Genomic DNA, 26,146 nt, shown 5'->3' on the forward strand with positions numbered 1-26,146 from the left:
TAAGAATTAGCATGTTGTGTAGATTTATTTTCCCTTCTTTTAGATTTCCCATTAACTCTTAATTCAGGAATTCTGTGTTTCTAAGGGATCTTCTCTAGTATTATTATTATTATTATTATTTTTTTTTGTCTTTTTGCTATTTCTTGGGCTGCTCCCGCGGCATATGGAGGTTCCCCGGCTAGGGGTCGAATCGGAGCTGTAGCCACCGGCCTACGCCAGAGCCACAGCAACGCAGGATCTGAGCCACGTCTGCAACCTACACCACAGCTCATGGCAACGCCGGATCGTTAACCCACTGAGCAAGGGCAGGGACCGAACCCGCAACCTCATGGTTCCTAGTCGGATTCGTTAACCACTGCGCAACCACGGGAACTCCATCTGTATTATTTAAATGAGTGATTATTCCTTGTTCTGCCAAATCATATGAGTAATCTTCACTTTGTACCTTGTCAAGAACAGGGTAATTAAACATTTGGCATTCCGTCACATCTCTTTTTTTATGAGCCTTTCTACAATGGAAAGTTCTAAAAGCTCAAAGATTCCAAGAATCCCTTACAGTTAGTGCTATGTATGGGTAAGTTCAGTCCCAAACAATTGCATGCACCAGCATAAACTGTGGAGACATTGCTTTGGACTTTTTGTGTTGTTTTTATTTTTATTTTTTTACATACACATATATATACAATTTTTGGGGTTGTCATCCAGTGTCTGGTTTCTGATTTTTCCAGTTGAGGGAGAGGTCATTGCAACAGCAATGACCCTTTGGTTCTAGGTAGTTACAAGGTGGTATTTCCTGACTCTAACTTTCTGCGTACTATACCTCAACTAAGGTGTTATCTGACATCTGTATTCCATTGGTAGCCCCTCTTCTAGCCCCTAGTCTAGTAGGTTTATTTTTATTTACTTTGTATTTATGTATTTTAAAAGTTCTATTATATTTGGTTCATTCATATACTTCAGATGGATAAAATAACTTGAATTGCAGCTTTAATTCAAAGTAGAAGTTACTAAAAAGTAAAAAAAACATTGGGAAAATACTCTCCTAGGAAAGGAGTAGCTTATTGAATGGTAGGCACAAGGGGTAAAGAAATGAAATTTTGAAATGTAAGGCAGAGATTTTCAGAATAACTTTCAGTTCATCAGTTCATGTAAAATTCTGAAAGGCTTAGGCCTCACTCTGCTGGTGAAATTGGAAACTCTATTCTAGTAGAAAGCAAAAAGAAAATTCATGAACACGGAGAAAATGATGACTACAGACTGCAAAATAGCTTTAGGTAATAGGAAAAATCAAGGTAATAGGACCCCGATTAAAAACTATATTTGAAGTTTTGATTGGACACATGCTTACAAATCTACCTAAGTTTTTTTTTTTTAACCTCTATTTATTCTTAAAAAAATAAAAAATAAAGGACTCTTTTATTCCCAATTGAACTTGACCAAAACTGAAGTAACATCAGTTTCCTGGGTCCTTTAGTAAGTAGGATCAGGGATTAAATTCTGTATCCTTAGAAAAACTAAATTCACTAAAAGAATCAATTGCAATCATAATAGACTCATCAAAATCCATGGTAAATGTCCATAAAAATAAGTCAGTTTGAAGTTTAGAGAATATAGAAATGCTTGCACATTGATCAGAGATAATGACCTTATTGGAAGCCAAAGGACACTGGTGTTTGTTGAGAAAGTAATGTCTAGGGAGTTCTGAGTTCTTCCTGAGAACTGTCCATTTTGAAATTTTAAGACTTTAGTAGTAGAGATACTTAAAGGGGTTTTATTTTGTTTTACTTTTGGGCTTCTTTTTTTTCCCTTTTGTCTTTTGTGTTTTTAGGGCCGCACCCACAGCATATGGAGGTTTCCAGGCTAGGGGTCTAATTGGAGCGCTTGCTGCCGGCCTACACCAGAGGCACAGCAATGCCAGATCTGAGTCATGTCTGTGACCTACATCACAGCTCATGGCAGTATCGGATCCTTAATCCACTGAGCAAGGCCAGGGATTGAACCCACAACCTCATGGTTCCTAGTCGGATTTGTTTTCGCTGTATCACAATGGGAACTCCTTGTTTGTATTTTTTTTAAATCAAGTTTAAGTTTCTTTTTGGTATTTGAAAGCAATCTGTGAGGTAACCTAAGACCTTTCATTTCTTTCTGTTACATTTTTGCTCAATTAACAATAAAACACACAGATAAATGTGATGTGGTAGAAAATGTAAATATGCACAGAAATGGCTAAGTTTGCATCTGTTTCAGGGCTGTACATATTTAATGAGTACAACTTGATAAATGTGGAGATAAGTATACACCCATTGAAGCATTACCACCATTAAGGCCATAAACATATCTATCACCTCCTAAAGTTTCCTCCTGCTCCTTTTATAATTACTATTATTTCGTGTGCAACAACTTTTAACATAAAATCTACCCTCTTGCAAATGTTAAGTATGTAATACTTAACTGGGGTTTTATGTACAAGTCTTCAGTTAATAAATTTGTATTACAATATTCTTGTCAGAGATACTCCTCACATCAATTTTTTTTTCATAATGCTTTCAATTAAATGGCATAAATGAGAAAATGTTCCATATAATTCCTCCTTGGAAAATAATATCTCATATGAAACTCTGAATACTGTACTCCATAGTCTGCACTGATTCATTGCTTTTGCTTATAATTCTTGTAAGTATCATTTGACTGGGGCAGAGACTTGATTTGAATTCAGGAAGATTACATTGAAAGTGGAAGCCTAGAAATAAAAGCTCAGAGTTTAATTAAACTCATGGATTAGGGATGAGGATGAGGTTATTAAACAAATGTGAATGTGTTACTGAATGTCTCTTTGAATTTGGTTCAATCAGTGAGCTTGTTTTCTAAGATGTTTTACTGTAATTGGCAATAGAGATTTGGAAAAAGCAATGTTAAAGGAAAGATATAAATGAGAAACAATCCAAAGACTCAGAGCCAATAGTCAATAATACAGTTCAGAATGAAAGAAAAAAAAGTACCTGTTGAAAAATAAATTTAAAAGAGTGATATTTTGCTGGTACATGTCAAGAACATTTCCACTCTGCTCAAAGCTACATATTAGTATGCAGAGCAGCTGGGGGTAAAGTTTTATCTCAATGTCTTGTGATTTATCCACATATGAGATATAGATAGTTGGAATATGCCAGAAATTAAAGCAATATGAAAGGATCCATATATAAAGCAGATATCAAAGTGTGGATTATTACTGACATATGCAGAGGGAAGAGAAAATTGAAGATGTAGGAAGTTACAAGCCAGGGGAATATGACATATTATTGTGTTTGAATATTTTTTATGTCACCATACAAATTTTATATCTACCTTTCTATGAGGATGCATTTAATAAAAAAATTTGTAAATATCTGACAATCCATTCAAATCTAAATTATAAAATAATATTTAAAGTTAAATTCTAAATATTTTGTGAAAGCTTTACAAAGAATAAGTATTTTATAGAAGTACTATAATCATATTATCCAATATCTTCTTATTAATCTGATAAATCTTATATTTTAGCAGAGATCATCATGATCCATTTTAGGGATAACTAACAATTATGAAAAACTGTACAAATTATTTTCTGTATGTGTCTTAAAGCTGCAAATATTTTTGCATTCCCTTACAATTTATATACTGTTGTCATCTATCCTCAGGCTAGTTTAGATCATGAGTAAAATATAAACTAAATCTAACGACATATGCACAAAGATATGAGGGTTGATTCTAGTTGTAGCGACTATAATCTTACATCAGACAGTGCCTGGGTCCTTAGCTTTATTTATTATCAATTTTATTGAAAGGCAACCTTCAGGGAAGTAATTCACATTGAGGTTAAAATTTGCTGGCCTTAATGTCTTGGGAATTCTGAGCATTGTTAAATTACTATTTTATTTTAAATAATCAGTGTCATTTAATCTATTTGTTTAGAATTTTCCAAATGGAGTTAATTTTTCTGGGGAATCTTTGGAATTCCCACTATGGTACGGTGGATTAAGAATCCAACTGCAGCAGCTTGGGTTGCTGTGGAGGCATGGTTTCGATCCCTGGGTTAAAGGATTTTGTGCTGCTTCGGCTACAGCTTGGATTCAGTTCCTAGCTTGGAAACTTCCATATGCCATGGGTACAGCCATAAAACAAACAAACAAACAAAAAAGACAAATATTATGAGGAAACTTATGTTCATACTTTTTAAAAAAACAGTGGATTTTCTTGCATCCATCTTTATTTACTGGACTGGTATTTTACCATATCATTGGGTAAGAAAGAAAAAAATCCCTTAAGTCATTAAAACATGTATGAGAAATATTATTTCATATGTACTTATGAAGAATTAAACTGCCATTTTTTAAAAAGTTTTTGGTTTTTTGCATTTCTGACAAAAGGAAGGAAAATACTATTCACTCTAGGGATAGCTAAATTTTATATATATTCAGATATGCTGTAGGCTGTATCATATTCTGTAAATGAAGAATACTGTGTAGGAAGTGTGTGATTTAGCAGGCAAAAATTCATTCTTTGCATCAGCTAATTTAAGTGGTGTGCGTGTATGTACATGTGTGTGTGTTTGTATGTATCCATTTATCATACATCCATTGCATGGCTCTTTCATGCTAAACACAGTATCTTCTGTTGAGGGGCTTATTGTTTAGTAAAGGCAGCAGAAAAATAAACAGGCAATTTTATAGGAATGAGATTAAAGCTATAATGAGGAGAGATGAAGGGAAAAAATTAATAGGTTAAAGGAATGAAGATTTGACTGGAGCAATATCAGCTGCATGAAACACTCAAGAATAAGTAGCCAGGTGAAGGATGCTAGAGAGAGGGGTTTGAGAAGCGACAGCTTTTAGAAAACCTTTACAAATAACATTTTTAATAAAGACAAACTAATAGCAGCTTTGTTTAAAGTTAAAAACATATTTTGATGATACCAGTAAGCTATTAATTATCTCCAGATTAATTTAAATTTATCGATGACTTAAAGACATTTTCGTTTTTTGATCTCTATCATTAAAATGCCTGAGTATTTAAGTTCCTTGCCTTGTTTAGCAACGCATTTTCAAGGTGTGCATTGCATTTTGCTGCTCTGGCATCAGCACAATAGCAAGACTGAATCAATCTGAAAGTCGTGATGTTTTTGTTTCTTTCATCTTGCGGGGTCAAATAATAACTATATCTAGGATTCATTATAGTTATAGTTTCATTAATGTCATTTTCATATCTATTATTCATTAGATTTGAATTAGATTTGTCATTGCAGTTGGGTGTTTTATATTTTATCTTCTGTTGCAGGCACTTAATTTTTTGACTGTTTTTGTTTGTTTCAGACACTTCAAGTCTGCACATAACTAGAGATAATTTATGATTTACCATTCAAACCAGTACACTTTGGAGAAGAAAAAAGGCAGTATTAATAACTCATCTATGGTTACAGGTGTTCTGTTAGACTGTCTGAGGGTAAAGCTACATCATGGTATTTCCCAACTTTAAGTAATAGTCTATATGAAATATTCAATCCTCACTTTATATATATGGACTTTAAATAAACTTTAAAAGAACGTATGCTTAAAAAAATAAAATAAAAGAATGTATGCTTATGCTATTACATAATTAAATGATTTCCAACTCTTATTAATCAAAGTAGATTTTGTTTTTAAATCTATAAAAAGTGCCCTTAAAACAGAAAGAGATTTGAATAAACATAATTACTATAGTTTATTAATATGAAAGTGGTAAAACTAAATCTTTTGGGGTTTATTTGGCTTTAAGAGAATATGTTTTATACATAAATTAGTATTTGAATCTTAGATTCACAACTGCTTAGCAGTGTGCTCTGGAGAAAATGCTTAAAGTATATGATGCCAAATTCTTCATTTGTAGAAGGACGACAGCAAAGCCTGCCTTGTTGTTATTAAATGAAAGATCAAGAAATATAAAACAATGTACATGGTGCCTTCCTCATTATGGATGTGCAATATATATTACTTTATTTCCTTCCAATCATAAACGTTAAACTGACAGAGGTTTTGGTTTTTTGCTTTTTAGGGCCTCGCCCACGGCATATGGAGGTTCCCAGGCTAAGGGTCAAAACGGAGCTATAGCTGCTGGCCTACGCCACAGCCATGGCAACACAGGATCCAAACTGTGTCTGCAACCTACACCACAGCCCACGACAACACCGTATCATTAACCCACTGAGCGAGGCCAGGGATTGAACCTGCAACCGCATGGTTCCTAGTCGGATTCGTCTCTGCTGCGCCATGATGGGAACTCTGTGACAGAGATTTTAAGACCAAAATATTGATAAATTACATGAGATAATTTTGCTTTATGTTTTTATGTTATTTTCATGTAGATTTTTATAGACTTGTAAACAATAACATTATTATTTGAAAGATATACAAAGTGGTTCTTCACTTGTTCTGTTTCACCTTTATTCTTATTTTCATTTATCAATTTGTTGGACAACTTTTGCAAAGGTATTTTTACCCTTGAATTGCCAGATGAATTTCTCCCATAATTAAATATTACTTGCTTGAAAGTGCATGGATTCATTTGTAGAAACACAATAATAAAATCCCCCTTCTAACTGAAGAATATATGAGATTAAAAATCAGGGTTTGCTTTTAAAAAGGAATCAGATTTCTTTCAGGAAACATATGGTGGAAAAATCATATGAACCCCAAAACCAATGTAAATATTTTATTTTTCAGTGATAGTGATGCTCCATTTCCAAAAATAGTTTCTTAAAAAAATAACCTGCATTATACACCTAGTCAGGCTTTGGAGATGGTAACTAACAACCTTATTAATTATAACTATATTCAGTACTTTATGAAAAGTGAAAAAAAAACTTTTTTATAATTCTCTTCCCAATGTAAAGAGATAATGACTTGCCTATTATCAAGTTATTTTATATGCCTTTCTGAAATGAACTTCTTATTTTCCAAAATTTAAGTTTTGTACAGCATGTCTTGGATGAACATGCAAAGTCATAAAATTTGGCTACTCCAGGAAAGAATGATAATTAATACATCATAGTTTTTAGATGCAATTGACATTAAAAGGAAATGATTTATCATCAACATTATGATAATCAGTATATGTTTAAATTAAACCTACTGTTCTTCAGCATGAAAATGAAAGCCAGTGTAGTTAAATTCTGACATTGGGTATATATTGCTTTTCTTTATAGTTGTTTTTTTTTTTAAAGGTAGGTTTCTGAAGTTTCTAAACCTAAATGAAATCTTTTTAATCTCTTTATTCTTGGAAGCTATAGCTATTTTATAATCTTGCATAACAGTCATCTAATCACCCTATCTTGTTTCTCCCCTTGTTGAGCAGTTCTAATGTCTTATTTATTTGGTGATGCTGTACATAGCTGGATCATTCACTAAGAAATTATGTGCTATGTTCTCTAATCTAAATTAGTTTTCATATTCTTGAGCCCAATAATATAACTGAAATTGTGTTTCCTTTTCTACAGGAACATCTGTTTGCAGAGCCAGAGATAGAATTCCTGAGAAATAAGATGGCAGTTCTCCAATTACTGCTTGTTTTTGATTGGGGAAAGCTGACATGATTTAAGGTATATGATGGACTAAGGATGTGGAGATAGTGAGAGACTGATGACAATGTTTATTTGTGAGAAGAATTAATCTTCAGAGGAAAAAGCTGAGAGAATCCACTATATGACATCAGGGTGGATAGGATATCGTAGATCACATGAGTACAAAGTTCACATAAAAGGAAATAAGCAGAGTTTTATGAAAGTTTGGGAGAAATATTCTATTCTAGGTTTGGGTGAGGTCAAGAAAGAGTTAATTCAAACAGTTTTTAAAATTGGATAGGAGTCAGTGGGTAAAGATTAAGAGGCAGAATATTCTAGGTAGTGGGAATAAGGTAAGCAAAAGAGTAAAGGTAAAGAGTGTGGGGCCTGGTTGGCACAATGGCAAAATCTTCAGTGTGAGGGATGGCAGGATAACACAAGAATGAGATTCATCTTGAACACTTAATAATTTTATTTTTGAACTTGTGTATGATTGAAGTCTGATGGGACAATGGAGCACATTCCTTGCCATTCTATCCACAATAGCCTTAGCACTGCCTCACGAACACAGACTTCCAGTGAACCCACAGTGTGTGAGAGTTCAAGCAATCTCAAAGCAAGCTTAAGGTAAGAAAGTTAACAATACCTGACTGAGTAAATGGGGCACTGAAGGCCCCTAGAGAACACATTTTTCATCTGAACCAGAAATTTCTTTGAATACAGAAAGAAGTCAGTGGCATTTTATGAAACAACTAAGAAACCTTGGGGTATTATTTTTATCTGTGGAATGTCTAGTACCTAACTTAAGTTGAGAGTGAAGTAAAGAAAAAAGGTATAGATAGAATATGCATGGATCAAGAAGTGAAATGTAAACATCTCAGGTAATTTTGCACAGTGTTTCTACTCTTCTGATAAGAACAAAGTATATATACAAGTACTAGCTATAAGATACAAATCGTGTAAATTCAGTGATTCTACATATGAGATAAATGCTCATATAGTTGCATTTAAAACACATGACATTTCACTCTGTAAAGATGTTCAGCAAATTTAGAACACTAAGTAGAAAACACATACACATACACACACGATGACAAGTCAAGAATGAGATAGTGGAAAAAAAGAAAAAAAAAAAACATGTTTTATATTTTAGCACTTTAACACTTGAATTTGCAGTAGGTTCGGTAAATTATGTAGCCCAGTCTGCTTGCACAACAAACATATACTTATAACCACTGTAGACTAAACATCAGGCCTGTTCTTATAAATTCAGGAATATGTAAATTTCTCAGAACCAACACAAGGCACTGGAGTGGGAAGGGATTAACACTACTTGCCGAAATTGAATTTCGTTCCAACTAGATAATGACTGGATCTCAAGGCAGGTTTCATTTAATGTTGGAAGAAATATTTGTTCCAAGCACCTGTGGTTTTGGGTATTTTTCCCAGTAGGCTTTAACCTTCTTGAATGCTAAAAAGATATTTCTCTCTTCTTAACCTATATTTCTAAGCAAATGCTCCTGGAGCTCTTTACCCTTTGTGCGGTTCACTGGTTCCCAGTATGTTATAAAGAGTGCGCAGGCTTATCAGACACAACCTAGAATAGATTTACAAGGAGATCCTGCTGAATAGCATTGAGAACTATGTCTAGATACTCATGTTGCAACAGAAGAAAGGGTGGGGGAAAAACTGTAATTGCAATGTATACATGTAAGGATAACCTGACCCCCTTGCAGTACAGTGGGAAAAAAAAAATGTTCTATAACAAAAAATTGAAAGCAAACAAGAAATATTATAAATTAGTACCAGCTTTCTAAAGAGCACTGAGAAGTCCTATTAATGCATACATTTAAACCGTCAATTTCATATCTAGAAATCATGAACTTGAGTCAAAATTTTTCTTGTATTTATCGTATTATTTTTATGGTAGTAAAAAAATGCAAATAATGTAAATGTTCAACTCAGATACTAATTAAATAAAACTTCATCCTTAAAAAAAAAAAAAAGAGTGCCCAGGAATATACCTCTCTTCCATAGATACAAGTTAACCAATGACTGGTAGGTGGGGGACTATTAACACTCTAACTTCTTTGCAACTGATTGCCTCCAGATATTAGCCGCAATACCTTCAGAGATTCCCTGTGCAGTTGAGGTGAAATTATTCCCTTTGTGATGTTAGATCACTTATACTTGCGTGGCTCTTTCCTTGTTCCTGACTCACTTTCCCATTATTCTATTGATTGTTTTTGGAAAATATCCTACTAAATTCCTTTCACACAAATCTTTTCCTCAGTCTTCTTAAAAGGAAAGTCAACTTAAGACTCTCAGAGAAGTTAAAATACTTGACAAGAATTAAAGGAAACTGATATTTACCAAATTCAATTGAAAGTCGTATGTGTGAGGATGCATAAAATTCTCTATACGATTAAGTAGTCTATCATTATAAGTTTTCTTATGAACACTGTGAATAACAGGAAATCTAATCATTTAAAGTGGTTCATTTTATATCAGAGTTCATTGTGAATGCATGGGCTAAATTAACAAATTATTTAGGTCTCATTTTCAATTATCCCATATCCCATGCATATAACCTTACTTTTTATGTTATTAGTGAATACGAATGAGTTCTTTGTGTAATTCTGAAGAAAATGTAGGCCATTATTATTCAAAGGCTTCATATAATTAGTCACATTTAGCCATAAATAGAATAATTTAACATCCACATTCCATTTTTAACAGTTTGTCTCTTTTATAATGTTCACTCTATATAATACAAATTTGTAGTATCTTTGAAGAGTGAAATGAATATTGAGATGAGCAACTATATAAACATCTTATGACAGAAAATAAGTTTAGGCATGAAGAAGGAAACAAAATGAGAACAATCAATTGAAATTATTTTAAAATTCAATACTAGAATTACTTGACTGGAAATTTATTCGATAATTTTAAGTGGCTTTATTTTGAGAAATGCTAGCACTGCAACTGGATATCAGTCAAATAATCAAACTGTTTCTCAGAAATCCAGATTATGAATCTTAAGTGATCTATATTGAATTTTAAGTTTATGTTGTTGTCATCATGTCATTTGAGAAGACTAAAATTGTAATGCTTTGGCAGCTTTACATAGCATATTAAATTTTTTTTCTCTTGTAAAGTAACAGTCACTACTGAGTACTTTTTATGAGTGTATATTCATATTTGTAAGAGGAGGGAATGAGAATAATTGAGAGCACACAGAGAATATACTTTGAAAGTTACCAAAAAGTTCTAAATTTTTATGTGAGTGTCTCCACATTTTTCCAATTCAAAAAATACAGAAACGTGTAATATGGTCACATAAACACACTTCATAAAGCATTTTAAGGATAAAATATTTTTAAATATAATTATTTTGTGAATATGTCTATTCTGATATATATTTCTTTTAGCAACATGAGTTCAGAGATCATTCCTCTATTTTTTTCCTACTTTTATCATAGAGTTTAGCCCAAGATCTATAAAATTGGCTTAATTAACAAAGTAAGGGCTATTTCAGGTCTTGAGTGTTTTGCTCAAATTTTAAAAAAGTCATCCCAGTGATACGTAGGAAAATAGGTATCATTTTCATACATTCACTTATTTAACAGATTTTTATTAAACATCTAATACATTCCAGGAGCTGCTCTAGTGAATAATGGTTAATTCTCCTGAATGATGAGAAATAAAAGGGGTTTCAAAAATGGCATGATTAGTGAGGGGCCATGCTATTCTTCCTAATTCCCAAATTTATTTTTAATCCATAATAAAAACGAATTAAATTTTATTCCCTTAGCTCTAAGTCTTACTAGTTTTTAGCACTTTAAATACTATAAATTCTTTATAAGATACTTTAAATACTATAAATTCTTTATAAGATAAAATATAAAGCATATAGTGAATAATATAATGCTTTACTCATTTAAGACTAGAAGGTGAAAAACATTACCAGGAAATTAACAGAATTAAAATGGAAAATAGGGTGTTCCTACTGGGGGTCAGAAGGTTATGAACCTGACTAGTATCCATGAGGATGTGGGTTCAGTCCCTGGGCCTGCTCAGAGGGTTAAAGATCTGGCGTTGCCATGAGCTGTGGTGTAGGTTGCAGATGTGGCTTGGATCTGGCTGTGGCATAGGCCTGCAGCTGCACTCTGTTTTGACCCCTAGCCTGGGAACTTCCATAATGCTACATGTACAGCCCCAAAAAGAAAAAAAGAAAAAAAAAAAGAAAGGAAAAAAGGGGGTAGTTTATATCACAGGTAAACTTTAATCAATTTGCCACTTGGCCTGTGTGCAGCTCTTCCTTTTCCAAGGTTGTAGTGTGTTTCTTTGTATGTGTGTATGTAGGGCAAGAAAACTATTCAACTGTAATGTAAAATATATTTTATATATTTAAATTTTGTTGATATCAACTCATCTCATTTGATCATTTGCTGATATATGAGTTAGAAGTTAAACATGGTAAACAACCTTAGTATTATATAACACATATTATCTTTTCCCTATAGATCTGAATGTTTTCCACAATGTGTGAAGCATATCTTATACTTTTCTATTAAGTAATATGGTTAGTAAACAAGTAAAACCATTAAAAAAAAATGACCTTTAAGAGTTTCCAACAGCTTTAATTCATTGGCAGTACAATTTATTTAACCTTTTAGAAAGTAGTCATTTTTGACAGTGACTTGACTTGACTTCTGAAAGTTATACAATCAGTATGTTAGAAAATGTACTTTTTATGTATTCATAAGCTAGTCTACACAGTGCAAGTTTTTAGGTTATAGTCGATTTAAAATCTGGACCAAATCACAGCTTATGTATATAATATTCATTAAAATATATATACAATATTTACATCGTGTGTTATACTGTTGGTACATACATATGTATACATATGTTATTCATGTTACATATATTTTCTTTTTTTTTTATAATGATGATAACAATCTAATCTCACAGGATTTCCATTGCACAGCCCAGGCACATCCCCCCACCCCCCAAACTGTCTCCTCCAGAGACGATAAGTTTTTCAATGTCTGTGAGTCAGCATCTGTTCTGCAAAGAAGTTCTGTCTGTCCTTTTTTCAGATTCCATATGTCAGTGAAAGCATTTGATGGTGGTGTCTCATTGTATGGCTGACTTTACTTAGCATGATAGTTTCTAGGTCCATCCATGTTGCTAAAAATGCTGGTATTTCGTTCTTTTTAATAGCTAAGTAATATTCCATTGTGTATATGTACCACATTTTCTTGATCCACTGCTCTGTCAATGGACATTTAGGTTGTTTCCATGTCTTGGCTATTGTAAATAGTGCTGCAATGAGCATTAGAGTACATGTGTCTTTGCGAGTTGTGGTTTTCTCTGGATAGATGCCCAGGAGTGGGATTGCTGGAGCAAATGGTAGTTCTATGTGTAGTTTTCTGAGGAATCTCCACACTGCTTTCCACAGTGGTTGCACCAATTTACAATCCCACCAACAGTGTACTAAGGTTCCTTTTTCTCCACACCCTCTCCAGCACTTATTGTTTGTAGACTTCTGGATGATGGCCATGCTGGCTGGTGTAAGGTAGTACCTCATAGTGGTTGTGATTTGCATTTCTCTAATAATGAGTGATGTTGAACATCTTTTCATGTGTTTCTTGGCCATCTGTATGTCTTCTTGGAGAAGTGTCTGTTTAGACCTTTTGCCCATTTTTGGATGGGGTTGTTTGTTTTTTTGGTATGGAGCTGCAGAAGTTGTTTATAAATTTTGGAGATTAATCCCTTGTCAGTCAATTCACTTGCAAAGATTTTCTCCCATTTTGTGGGTTGTCTTTTTGTGTTGTTTAGGGTTTCCTTTGCTGTGAAGAAACTCTGAAGTTTGATTAGATCCCATTTGTTTATTTTTCTTTTTATTGTCAATACTCTGATAGGTGGATCTGAGAAGATGTTGCTGTTGTTTATGTCAGAGAGTGTTTGGCCTATGTTTTCCTCTAGGAGTTTGATAGTGTCTGGTGTTATATCTAGGTCTTTAATCCATTTGGAGTTTATTTTTGTGTATGGTGTTAGGGAGTGTTCTAATTTCATTCTTTTCCATGTGGCTGTCCAGTTTTCCCAGCACCACTTATTGAACAAGCTGTCCTTCCTCCATTGTATAGTCTTGCCTCCTTTGTCATATATTAGTTGGCTGTAAGTGCATGGGTTTAATTCTGGGCTTTCTATCCTGTTCCACTGATCTATATTTCTGTCTTTGTGCCAGTACTGTGCAGCAAATGAAAACGAAGATACGACACTACAAAACCTATGGGATGCAGCAAAAGCCCTTCTAAGAGGAAAGTTTACAGCAATACAAGCCCACCTCAGGAAACAAGAAAAAGCTCAAATAAACAAGCTAACTTTACATCTCAAGCAGCTCGAGACAGAAGAACAGACAAGACCTAAAGTTAGTAAAAGAAAGAAATCATAAAGATCAGAGCAGAAATCAATGAAATAGAAACAAAGAAAACCATAGAAAAGATCAATGAAATGAAAAGCTGGTTCTTTGAAAAGATCAACAAAACTGATAAACCCCTAGCCAGACTTATCAAGCAAAAAAGAGAGAGGACTCAAATCAATAAAATTAGAAATGAAAAAGGAGAAGTAACAATGGACACCACAGAAATACAAAGGATCATAAGAGACTACTATATGCAACTATATGCCAATAAAATGGAAAACCTAGAAGAAATGGACAAATTCTTAGAAAAGTACAATCTTCCAAGACTAAACCAAGATGAAATAGAAAAGATGCGTGGACCAATCACAAGAACTGAAATTGAAACTGTGATTAAATATCTTCCAACAAACAAAAGTCCAGGACCAGATGGCTTCACAGGCAAATTCTAGCAAACATTTAGAGAAGAGCTAACACCTCTCCTTCTGAAACTATTTCAAACCTGCAGGGGAAGGGATACTCCCAAACTCATTCTATGAGGCCACCGTCACCCTGGTACCAAAACCAGACAAAGACTCCACAAAAAAAGAAAACTACAGGCCAATTTCACTGATGAACATCGATGCAAACATCCTCAACAAAATACTAGCAAACCACATCCAACAATACATTAAAAGGATTGTACATCATAATCAAGTGGGATTTAAACCAGGGATGCAAGAGTTCTTCAATATCTGCAAATCCATCAGTGTGATACACCACATTAACAAACTGAAGAATAAAAACCATACGATCCTCTCAATAGACGTGAAACAAGCCTTTGACAAAATCCAACACCCATTTCTGATAAAAACCCTTCAGAAAGTGGGCATAACGGGAACCTACCTCAACATGATAAAGGCCATATAGGAAAAACCCACAGTGAACATCATTCTCAATGGTGAAAAGCTGAAAGAATTCCCGCTGAGATCAGGAACAAGACAAGGATGTCCGATCTCACCACTACTCTTCAACATAGTTCTGGAAGTCCTAGCCACAGCAATCAGAGAAGTAAAAGAAATAAAAGGAATCCAAATTGGAAAGAAAGAAGTAAAACTATCCCTATTTGCAGATGACATGATACTATACCTAGAGAATCCTAAAGACTCTACCAGAAAACCGTTAGAGCTTATCTACAAATTTGGCAAAGTTGCAGGATACAAAATCAATACACAGAAATTGATAGCATTTCTATATACTAACAATGAAAAAGCAGAAAAGGAAATTAGGGAAGCAATCCCGTTTACCATCGCATCCAAAAGAATAAAATACCTAGGAGTAAACCTACCTAAAGAGACAAAAGACCTGTACTCTGAAAACTACAGGCCACTGATTAAAGAAATCAAAGATGACACTAATAGATGGAAAGATATACCATCGTGGATTGGAAGAGTTAATATTATCAAAATGACTATACTGCTCAAGGCAATCTACAGATTCAATGCAATCCCTATCAAATTACCAAGGACATTTTTCACAGAACTTGAACAAAATATTTTAAAGTTTGTTTGGAAGTACAAAAGACCCAGAATAGCCAAAGACATCCTGAAAAAGAAAAATGGAGCTGGAGGAATCAGGCTCCCGGACTTCAGACTATACTACAAAGCAACAGTCATCAAAACTACATATATTTTCTTATTGTAGTGCACAAACATATACAATAAGAAAATATTATATAAGCATAAAAACATAAATATAATTACCTACTATATAAAATAAATACAATGATAAAAATATGTATCATATAGATAAATTTACATGTAAATATAGTTTTCTTATTAAAAAATACCTGTATTTTCTACCATAGACTGTGAACTCCTCAGTCAAGGACCATGTCTTATTTCTATGTTAATTTCCACAATACAACACTATATCCAGCTTTAATAGGAACTTACTAAATGTTCAAAGAACTTATAAAATTTGAACTGTCACGTCAGTTAGCTTATATATTTTTATATAATACATGAGGAGAGCAGTGATTTCAAGGGGTTTAGATGATAGTAAGAAGAGTTTTAAAAAGTCCATGGTGAAAAACTTGAGGGTAATGCATATCAGGTTTTAAAAAATAATGATACATTTATAATATCTCCTAGATATATTTAGAATATATTTTACCTCAAAGAAATAATTAGCATTTAAAGTGTATAATGTATATGTAATTAATATATACTTATATCTTTATGTAGTCCATATAAAACCGGCATAGTGAAATATTGAAAAAATACATGATTTACCTATGTGAGTGGCAATTTGATAGATATTGAAAATGTTTTTTAATTTGGATAATAATTTTAAAAGCTATCAGCATAATCCAAAAAATGTCTGTAGCTTTAATATTTACTTTGATGTACTTAGATGATCCATATTTTTCTCCACTTTGTTAATATTTTCCCCTAATATTTAAAATAATTAAAATATATCATAAATAGTACAAAAGTGACAGGAGATATTTTCTCCTTAAGTCCTTCTATAATTTTGACATATGACTTAAATTATTAAATTAATCATAAATATTCTTTCAAGTTGCATTTTACCTGATTTTTTTTAATGCTCCAGAATTACTGCATATGGTAAAGATGACTGAAATCTTCGATGTTTAAGATGATTTTTATTTCTGTATTTGCCTCAGGTTGCACTTTAAGCTTATCATTAAATTGTGTTTGAACATCTGTACTATTGATTTTTTAATGCAGAAAATTGATATTGCACTCATGAGGAAGGGAAGGGGAAAAGAGGAATCTAAGACATATATACTCTAAGCAAAAATGTCCCATGATTCCTCCTCAATATTATAGGATGATTATAATCAGCACTTTAGAACAAAGTGCCATTCTCTTTATTTATCATCCTTTTATTTATTTATTTATTTTTTGTCTTTTTGCCTTTTCTAGGGCTGCTTCCCAAGGCATATGGAGGTTCCCAGGCTAGGGGGCTAATCAGAGCTGTAGCTGCTAGCCTATGCCAGAGCCACAGCAACGCGGGATCTCAGCTGCGTCTGCGACCTACACCACAGCTCACGGCAACACCGGATCCTTAACCCACTGAGCAAGGGCAGGGATCAAACCTTCAACCTCATGGTTCCTAGTCAGATTCGTTAGGAACTGTGCCACGACAGGAACTCCTCTTTATCATCCTAATGGAAATAATTATTTTAAAAAATAAATATCAACTTTTAAAATTATTCCAAAATATATGAAATAATTCTTTCTGTATTTACTCTTCTCACTATTTTAAATATCATTCATTGAAATATTTCAAATATCATTAGTTTAAATCATCAGTTATCAATGGAACACGTTTTATTACATTTGCTACTTTTTAAAATATAAATTTAATATGAGTAATTTTAAAACAATAAGATTGGAAATTACTAGAGGATGTCATAGTAGAGAAGCAAAATATTTTTAAATGCAGTTGGTACAACTCATCCTCTTTTCCTCTGTAACAGGTGGGTGGACTGTTCTAGTTTAACCTTTGCTCCACCATCACTCAATGCTCACCTGGCACTTGAGATATTAATTAGACTCAGTCAGAATTAGTCTTTTCCTACCTAGACTTCAGATAGTTAACATCAATTTGGTTTGAAATGCGTTAGACCTAAACAATTCTGAACATTTAGCATCATGTTCAGAATTTTCATTGATTTATCTTACAGTGTAGCCATCACTTTTCCCACTGAATTACTTCATCTCTCAAAGTTATACTGTCTTTTCCATTTGTATTTACTTTCCAAGGGACTCTTGGCATTCTTCTGAAGAAACTCATGTCAAATCTTGCCTTTTCTTATAATGTCTTGCTATTTCTCTCTCCACAGAGAGTCTACAAGCTTTGGAGGCAGGGACTGATAATAGGTCTGACTATACAGTGAAAGATGAGGAAATAATATGTATCAAATTTGTCAAAGAGATAAAGCAAGTCTATTTAGCACATACAAATAATACAAACACACACGTACAACTGCCAAATTTAAAAAGTAGACATGCATAATAAGGACATTGTTTCAGGAGGAATTCCATTAGGGTTTACAAACAGAAAACTAGATATTGAAACAAGGATATTAACATAGGTTTCTATCTATTTTAAACCATGCAAAGATACACTTCAACAAAATTACATCTCCTTAATTTCCAGAACATAAAACAATTTACTTTAAAAAGTCTGTTTTGTTAATCATACAAGTTACCCTCTCAGTAATTCTTTGACCAGAATCATTGAAATAACTGTAGAAGAAATTTCTACAGTGATTATTAAACAATATCAAAATGAAGTTATTTCTGCTCATGTTTTTCTTTATTCAGTCATCATTTACTAACCATGAATTTGCATAAAGTTGCATGTCAAACTTCTACTGGTTGAACACCTACTATGTGTAGCAAGATGTGCATGCTAAGTGCTGTACTTGAATGACAGAAAAGCAAAACCCAAAATTTCTTACAATCTAATAGAGATATACACATATGTACATATACAGAGAAAGATGTGTGAATATTAAAACATGCAACACATACGTAAATACATTTAGATATGTATATACAAATGAATTTAAGTGGAATACACTTTGGAACTCAAGAAAGGCCACCTCGAAATATTTAAGATGAGAATTAAAGAATGAATAGAACTCAGCCAGACACAGATTTGGGAGCTGGGAAGAGACCTGGTCTACCTCTTATCTCAAAGAAACTGTAAAATTAATAATACTCACAAGTTTCAAGTGTTGGAAACCATTTTTGGCAACTATATTGATCTCTTTCTAAATAAATGAAGACATTATTAAAGAAAATAGTGCTCATAAATGCTGTCAGAAGAATATTAGAAACCTTAGCTTTATGTTAAGTATAAATCAATCCTTTCAACACTTATATCTTCCAAAAATCTCCAAGGCAACACAAATCCATCAAAAGTAATAGTGTCAGTGAATGCCTGGAGGGCAGCCATTTTATTTTGTAGTCCCAAGGAGGAAACTGCAAGTGTGTAAGAGAAATCTGACTTACTCAGCACTGACAAAATAAGACCAATAAAAGTTATACATCTTCATGCTCTATTTCAGATGACTAAATTTCTCTGGCTTCAAGCTCTTAGTAGGTTTAACCAGATGTGTCAATGCTCTTTTCGCCTGCTGTTTCTGGCAGACATTTTATTGCTGCTCCAGATGTTCAGTTTTTCTGGCTGTGTCCATCATACACAGCATGGGTCTCAAAACTATGGATCATTTTATACTAATGACTGTGTTATCTGTTCGTTTGAATTTCAGATATTTAATTCATTGCTTTAAATAGCACCTAAGCTTTATTCATGAATAAAAGGAAGCTTGAGGAGATGAAAGGGACAGAATTATACAAATAAATTGTAAGAAACGTGCATCAGTCCACAATTATAATATGTTAGTGCTGGAGAAAATTTAGAGACAGTCTAATGAGAATCTTCTTATATAATATAGATAAGTGTCTCATGCCAGATTAGCAAAGTGTTGGATAGTTGAAACAAGATTAAACCAAGTTTGTGGGGATGTGCCCCATCCCACAACAAGTGTATGACTCAGGGGTTAACAAACTATGGCCTGTGGACCAAAAACACTTCTGCCTGAATTTGTATGTGCACTTTTTGTTTTGTTTTGTTTTGTCTTTTTGCCATTTCTTGGGCCGCTCCTGCGGCATATGGAGCTTCCCAGGTGAGGGGTCGAATCGGAGCTGTAGCCGCCGGCCTTCGCCAGAGCCACAGCAAAGCGGGACCCGAGCCGCGTCTGTGACCCACACCACAGCTCACGGCAACGCCGGGTCCCCAACCCACTGAGCAAGGCCAGGGATTGAACCCGCAACCCCAGGGCTCCTGGTCGGATTCGCTAACCACTGCGCCACGAAAGGAACTCCTGTATGTGCATTTTTTGATTGGAGCACAAGCGTGCCTATTTATATCCATGTCTTACCTATTTTCTAAGGTTCTTTTCAATGACAGTTTGAGTAGTTGTGACAGCAGCTAAATGGCCTGAAAATCCTAAAATATTTACTAATAGTCCTTCACAGAAAAAGTTTGCTGATCCCTGATCTAACTCATAATTCTTATATAAATAATTGTGCTCAATATCAGCTTTCCCCAAAATTGTTTGAAATATGTTGTGGTCAGAGTAATTGCTTTCAATTTTCATGATTATTATAAAATCACAAACTGTTATGGTTGGAAAGGGCTATATAGGACATTTAGTTCAACTTCCACTCAATGAAAAATACCTTTATTTCATTTCTGAAGATGCTCATTTAGGCTTTGCTTAAATAATTCTTCTAAAGGGAATTAGAGTACCTCCTAGAGCAGCATATTGTATGGATGGACAACACTTAGTTGGAATAAATTTCTGTGTTTTGAATCAGCTCTGACATTTGTAAATTTTACTGATTATAGTCTAGTCTGCACAAATATCAGTGAACATGCACACTGGCTCTATATGACAGTCTTTCAAGTGATATAACTTTTTACATGAGAAATCACAGTAATCCTGCTATTCCTTGGGAAACATAATCCATTCACTCTCACTGTCAGTCCACTTAACATCCTGATCATGTTCCCTGGATCCTCTCTAGCTGGCAAGATTTGTACTTTAAATGTAGTACCCAGAATTGGAAAGAGCCCAGCTCTGTACAATATGTAGACCCTATCAGTGATATTCGACAAATTATATCCTAATATTCCTGTATTATGGTGATAATACATTTTCCATGGTAGTATTTTAAAATTAAAGTGACTTAGAGTATCCTCTGTGCTCAGACCACTGATATATAAACATAGTAGGCATTCAGCCAGAACAAGGTCTTACTCTAGCTTCCCCCTTTCTTTTTAGGAATTAGTTTGCATATAAAAAAATAATAATTAGAACATTTGCCTTGTTCCAAAGTAGCTCGTATTCTATTAGGGAATGTTAATACCTAACCAAATAATTACAATATAGCAAAGTAAATTCTCTATTATGAGGTTCTAGAAAACATAGGAAATTGGTTTTAAAATACAAAGATTCAGATGAGTTTTATGGAACAGTTTTGTTTTAAAGATCTATGATCTTTCAGAAGTTCCTAAAATAGGTAGCTTAAAAATTCATTTTGTAAAGTATTTCAGAAGAAAAAATCAGTTTTTTATGTCTTGTTCAATAAATATTGTATTGCCTCTGGGGTCTAATGAAAATTGTATATTATAATCATTTGTTTGATGACAGTGTAAGTGCAGCTTAAGATGTAGAATGGCTTTTTGATGTGGCTTCCAGCAGCTTGTGAACTCATTCTTACAATAATTAAATACCTTTTAAAGTGATAATAGCTCTTATAGTGATTATAGTTTTTCTTTAGACAAGTAAAGTTATTTGCTGAGTATCCAGGACCTTCAAAAAGCTAATGAATTTTTCAAATATATTAAACATATTTTAAGATTTATGTTCCTTAGTGAAAGGAATGGCTCTGGTAGCAAATCACTTTCTTATTATTTAACAATTACCATTTCCTCAGTTCTATTTTTTTCTTTTACTTTTTAAACATTTTAAATTATTAAAAAATACTAAGTATATTTATATGTAATAGTTAATCCACTTACAAAGGTGGAATCCTATAAGGTTGCTGAGTGCTTTTATATGTAACAATTATATTCAGGGGATGGAAGAAAGTGAGTAGGAGACAAGGAGAAAGGGAGCATAGTAAGTGGAAATTCCAATTTTATTTCAAAAACTGTTGATTGTTTTGCATGTTTGATAACACCTGACCAAATCATGAATCTTTTCTATTTACTGATAGAATTTTTTATAATATTCACTATGGAGTGGAAACTTCCCCCAATCAAACAGTAATATTGGCTGTGTGTGAGGAAAAAAAATAGGTAAAATCCTATAAATTATTGTTATAGCATAAAGAGTAGTTATCCAGCCAAAAAATAAATTATTAATTTTCTATGTTTCATTGAAAAGAAATCCTGCTTTTATTTCAGGAATTTTATAAAGTTATGCATTATTTTAAGAAAGAAACTAAACTGAAAAGATTGGAGGAATTTTAGATTTTACTGAAGTTATATTAAGCAGGACTCATAAGAGTAAGGCTATGGATGTCTTCCATGGAGCTCAACTATGCATTTTGATGAGTACTTATTTAGAATAGAGAAATTTTGTGTCCTTTTCTTATTTTAACTTTCCTCAAAGTACTTCCACTTTTATTTTCCTCTACATATCATAAAAAGGTGGCATTATTAGCAAAGATTTAATCTGTCACAGGTTTTTTTTTTTAATGCCTCTAATATATTGTTATTTATCCATAAGAGCTTTTCCTGACAGTTCCTTTTAAGCTGATATCTGGTAACATCTCATTGGACAAAGTGGCTTTAACTAAATCACCTAGTTTCTCTGTCATGTCCAACTTCAATAGAACAGATAAAAGCCTGAAGTGAATTAGTTCTATATATCAAAATATCATACGCACTGGGAAGTCAGTAGATATTATTTTCTCTTCTTCTGGGAAAGAAAGAAAGAGAGATAATATATACATTTTACTTTTATTCTTAGATATTTTCTGTCATCCTAAGATCACTTAATCACAGCTGGAGAAGATACTCAATAGATTTAGCAATCTTCATGGCATAGAAACTGACCAATCAGATTGAATGTGTTTCCATCAACCAAACTTAATGTCAACAGAAAAACAAAACAAAACAAAAACTTGTTATATGCTATAGCCAAACTAGCTAAATAAGAGCCCTGCCCCTAATCTAGGAATCCCATTTAAAATCCTGATTTAGGAAAAAGATGAAAGCCATGCAGTCTAACATTACATAACATTCCCTAAATAAAGAAGGAAAATAGATAGCCGTATTAACATTTCCAAAAGCTGGAAATAAGGAAATCGTACTCCAGGTTTGAGCCCTTTATTCAGAACACCAAATTTCTTGCTGAACAAAAAACAGATTTGATGACAAAAAACAAACAAACAAAAAAAAACAAAATCAAACAAACAAACACATTTAACGTGTACAGAAGGACAACGAACAATTAGAATATATACTGGAAGAATTCTGAAGCAGGAGTTAATGACTGTCTTCATGGCAGATAATATACTTCTAATAATTGGATTATAAGAATGTCTGGGATGTTTCAAAAGAGTATTTTAAGCAACTGAGAAAGTTAATGTGAGCCTTGGGGCCTAAGAGCAATAGCTATATATCTATATCTGTATCTATAACTATATCTGTATCTATCTATCTCTATCTCTACACAGTTGTCACTTGAACAGTGGAGCTCAGGGACACTGTCCTCTGTGCAGTTGAAATTCCCTGTATAACTTTAAGTGGACCCTCCTACCCATGATTCCGTATTCATGGGATTCAACAAAGCAGAGATTTTGTAGTACTATAGTAGTATTTAGTGAAAAAAGTCCAAGTATAAGTAGACCAACACAATCCAAACCCATGTTGTTCAAGAATCGGCTGTACTAAAAATCACAATGGCTGTAAAAATACCAGTCATATTCTCAGAGTTTATTACAATACTTAATTCTCACGATCACAACTGAGAGCTAGATAATAAGAATTTACAGGTAAAATACGAATCATAAAGAAGGCAAGTGACTTTACCATGTGTTACCATGGCCACACAATGGTGTCAGAGATATAATTTAATTCCCTATTATTCATACTCTAAAGTGAGAAGAAAAATTATTCCAACTAATTTTCCAGTTTTAATAATGTATTTATTTCTCACCCATGGAAAATTAAATTTAAAATTAGCTTGTAAGATTGGAAAGGCATTAACTTTTATACTAATAATGTTCACTTTTGAATTACAGGATCAATGGCATCTTGTGTTTCTTATGCATCCTTTTTTTAAAAATTTTTTTTTGCTCTTTTTAGGGCTGTACCTGCAGCATGTGGAAGTTCCCAGGCTAGGGGTTGAATAGGAGCTATAGCTGCCAGCTTACACCACAGCCACAGCAACATGGGATCCAAGCTGCATCTGCGACCTACACCACAGCTCACAGCAAGGTCGGATCCTTAACCCACTCAGTGAGGCCAAGGATCGAATCTGTGTCCTCATGGATACTAGTCAGGTTCGTTACCACTGAGCCACACAGGAACTCCTCCTGTATTTTTTCAAGTATTCTAAATGGATGCCATTTTTACTAACCATGAATACAAAATATATAAAATTTGAAGTTGCTTCAAAAGGGAGACAAAGAAAGAATATGTTGGTTATATATCCATTATTGAGACCAATAACAATAGTTATGTTCAAATAAAAAATATCACTCCTTCCTTTATTCTGAGTCATGGAACTAAATCTTATCCATTCTCACATTAAAATAACTACAATTATTATTTATTTGAGGAAAACTTTGGCCAATTTTAGAGTACTGTCTTATTAAGAAATAATTCATATTTGGCTTTTTGTAAGTGAATAAATCAACAACATGATTTTAAAAATATAGTTTAAGGTCATTTGTTTTGTCTTGAACTCGATGAAATTATTTTAAGCCAAGTACCTTTGTCAAAATCTATTGTCCATATGTATGTGGATCTATTTCTTGACTCCCAATATTGTTCTATTTATGTATATGAACGACTTTACATCAATGCCATGATTCTTATTTTCTGTCAAATTATATTAATTATTATATTAATTATAAAAACAGGTACTGAAAGTCATTCAACTTTGTCTTTCTTAGTCAACATTATTTGGCTATTCAAGTTCTTTGTAATTTATACAAATTTTAGAATTAGACTTTTGTTTTCTACAAAAGTCCTACTGAGATTTTGATTTCTGTAACACTGAATCGATACAAAAAAATTTTGCATGAATGAACATTTTAATAATATTAATAATATTTTAACAATAATAAAAAGCCATGATTCAGATATTTATTCAATTCTAACAAGAATGATTTTGGATGTACACACATGGGTGTACATGTTTGGACATGTTTTGATAAATTTTTATCTATTTGATAAAATTTTATCTATTTTTTTTATCTAATAATAAAAAAAATAAAAAATCCTCAAATTTATTTTATGGATAAAAAAAAAAATTTTTATCTAGGAATTTTATGTTTTGATGATAGTTTTCATTGCTTTTATTCATTTTTAGTTTCCATCTATTTGTTATAAGTATATAAATAAACTCAAAATGGATTAAAGACCTAGATATAAGACCAGATACTATAAAACTCTTAGAGGAAAACATAGGCCAAACACTCTCTGGTATAAACTACAGATACATCTTCTCAGATCCACCTCCTAGAGTAATGACAATAAGAACAAAAATAAACAAATGGGGCTTAATTAAAAGTTTCTGCACAGCAAAGGAAACCGTAAAGAAAATGAAAAGGTAACCCACAGAATGGAGAAAATCTTTGCAAATGAATTGACTGACAAGGGATTAATCTCCAAAATTTATAAATACCTCCTACTACTCAATACCAAAAAACAAACAACCCCATCAAAAAATGGGTGCAAGATCTAAACAGACAATTCTCTAAAGAAGACACACAGATGGACAAAAAACAAATGAAAATATGTTCAACATCACTCATTATTAGTGAAATGCAAATCAAAACCACTATGAGATACCACCTTACATGGGCCAGAATGCCCATCATCAAAATGTCTACAAATAACAAGTGCTACAGAGGGTGTGGAGAAAAAAATAACCCTATTACACTGGTCATGGGATTGCAAATTGGTGCAACCACTGTGGAAAACAGTATGGAGATTCCTCGGAAAACTAAAAACAGAATTACCATTTGATCCAGCAATCCCTCTCCTGGGCATCTATCCAGAGAAAACCATGACTCAAAAAGACACATGTACTCCAATGTTCATTGGAGCACTATATATAATAACCAAGATGTGGGGAGTTCTCACCGTGGCTCAGTGGTTAGCAAATCCGACTAGGAACCATGAGGTTGTAGGTTTGATACCTGGCCTTGCTCAGTGGGTTAAGGATTTGGTGTTGCCATGAGCTGTGGTGTAGGTCACAGATGTGGCTTGGATCCTGCATTGCTGTGGCTCTGGCGTAGACCAGTGGCTATAGCTCTGATTCGACCGCTAGCCTGGGAACATCCATATGCCGCAGGAGCAGCCCTAGAAAAGGCAAAAAGACC

General features: G+C 33.4%; 1 long non-coding RNA gene across 6 annotated transcripts in view; it reads right to left on the reverse strand.

Moving 5' to 3' along the window:
- The window catches only part of LOC146400953 (uncharacterized), a 254,701-nt gene that overhangs the window by 179,081 nt on the left and 49,474 nt on the right, over positions 1-26,146 (reverse strand). The window lies entirely within an intron of this gene.

The sequence above is a fragment of the Sus scrofa genome, chromosome 8, assembly GCF_054392235.1.
Source record: "Sus scrofa isolate SSC_HxYL_T2T_F1_AM1 chromosome 8, Sscrofa_HxYL_maternal_Yorkshire_Landrace_v2.0, whole genome shotgun sequence".
In the NCBI taxonomy this organism is placed as follows: domain Eukaryota; kingdom Metazoa; phylum Chordata; class Mammalia; order Artiodactyla; family Suidae; genus Sus; species Sus scrofa.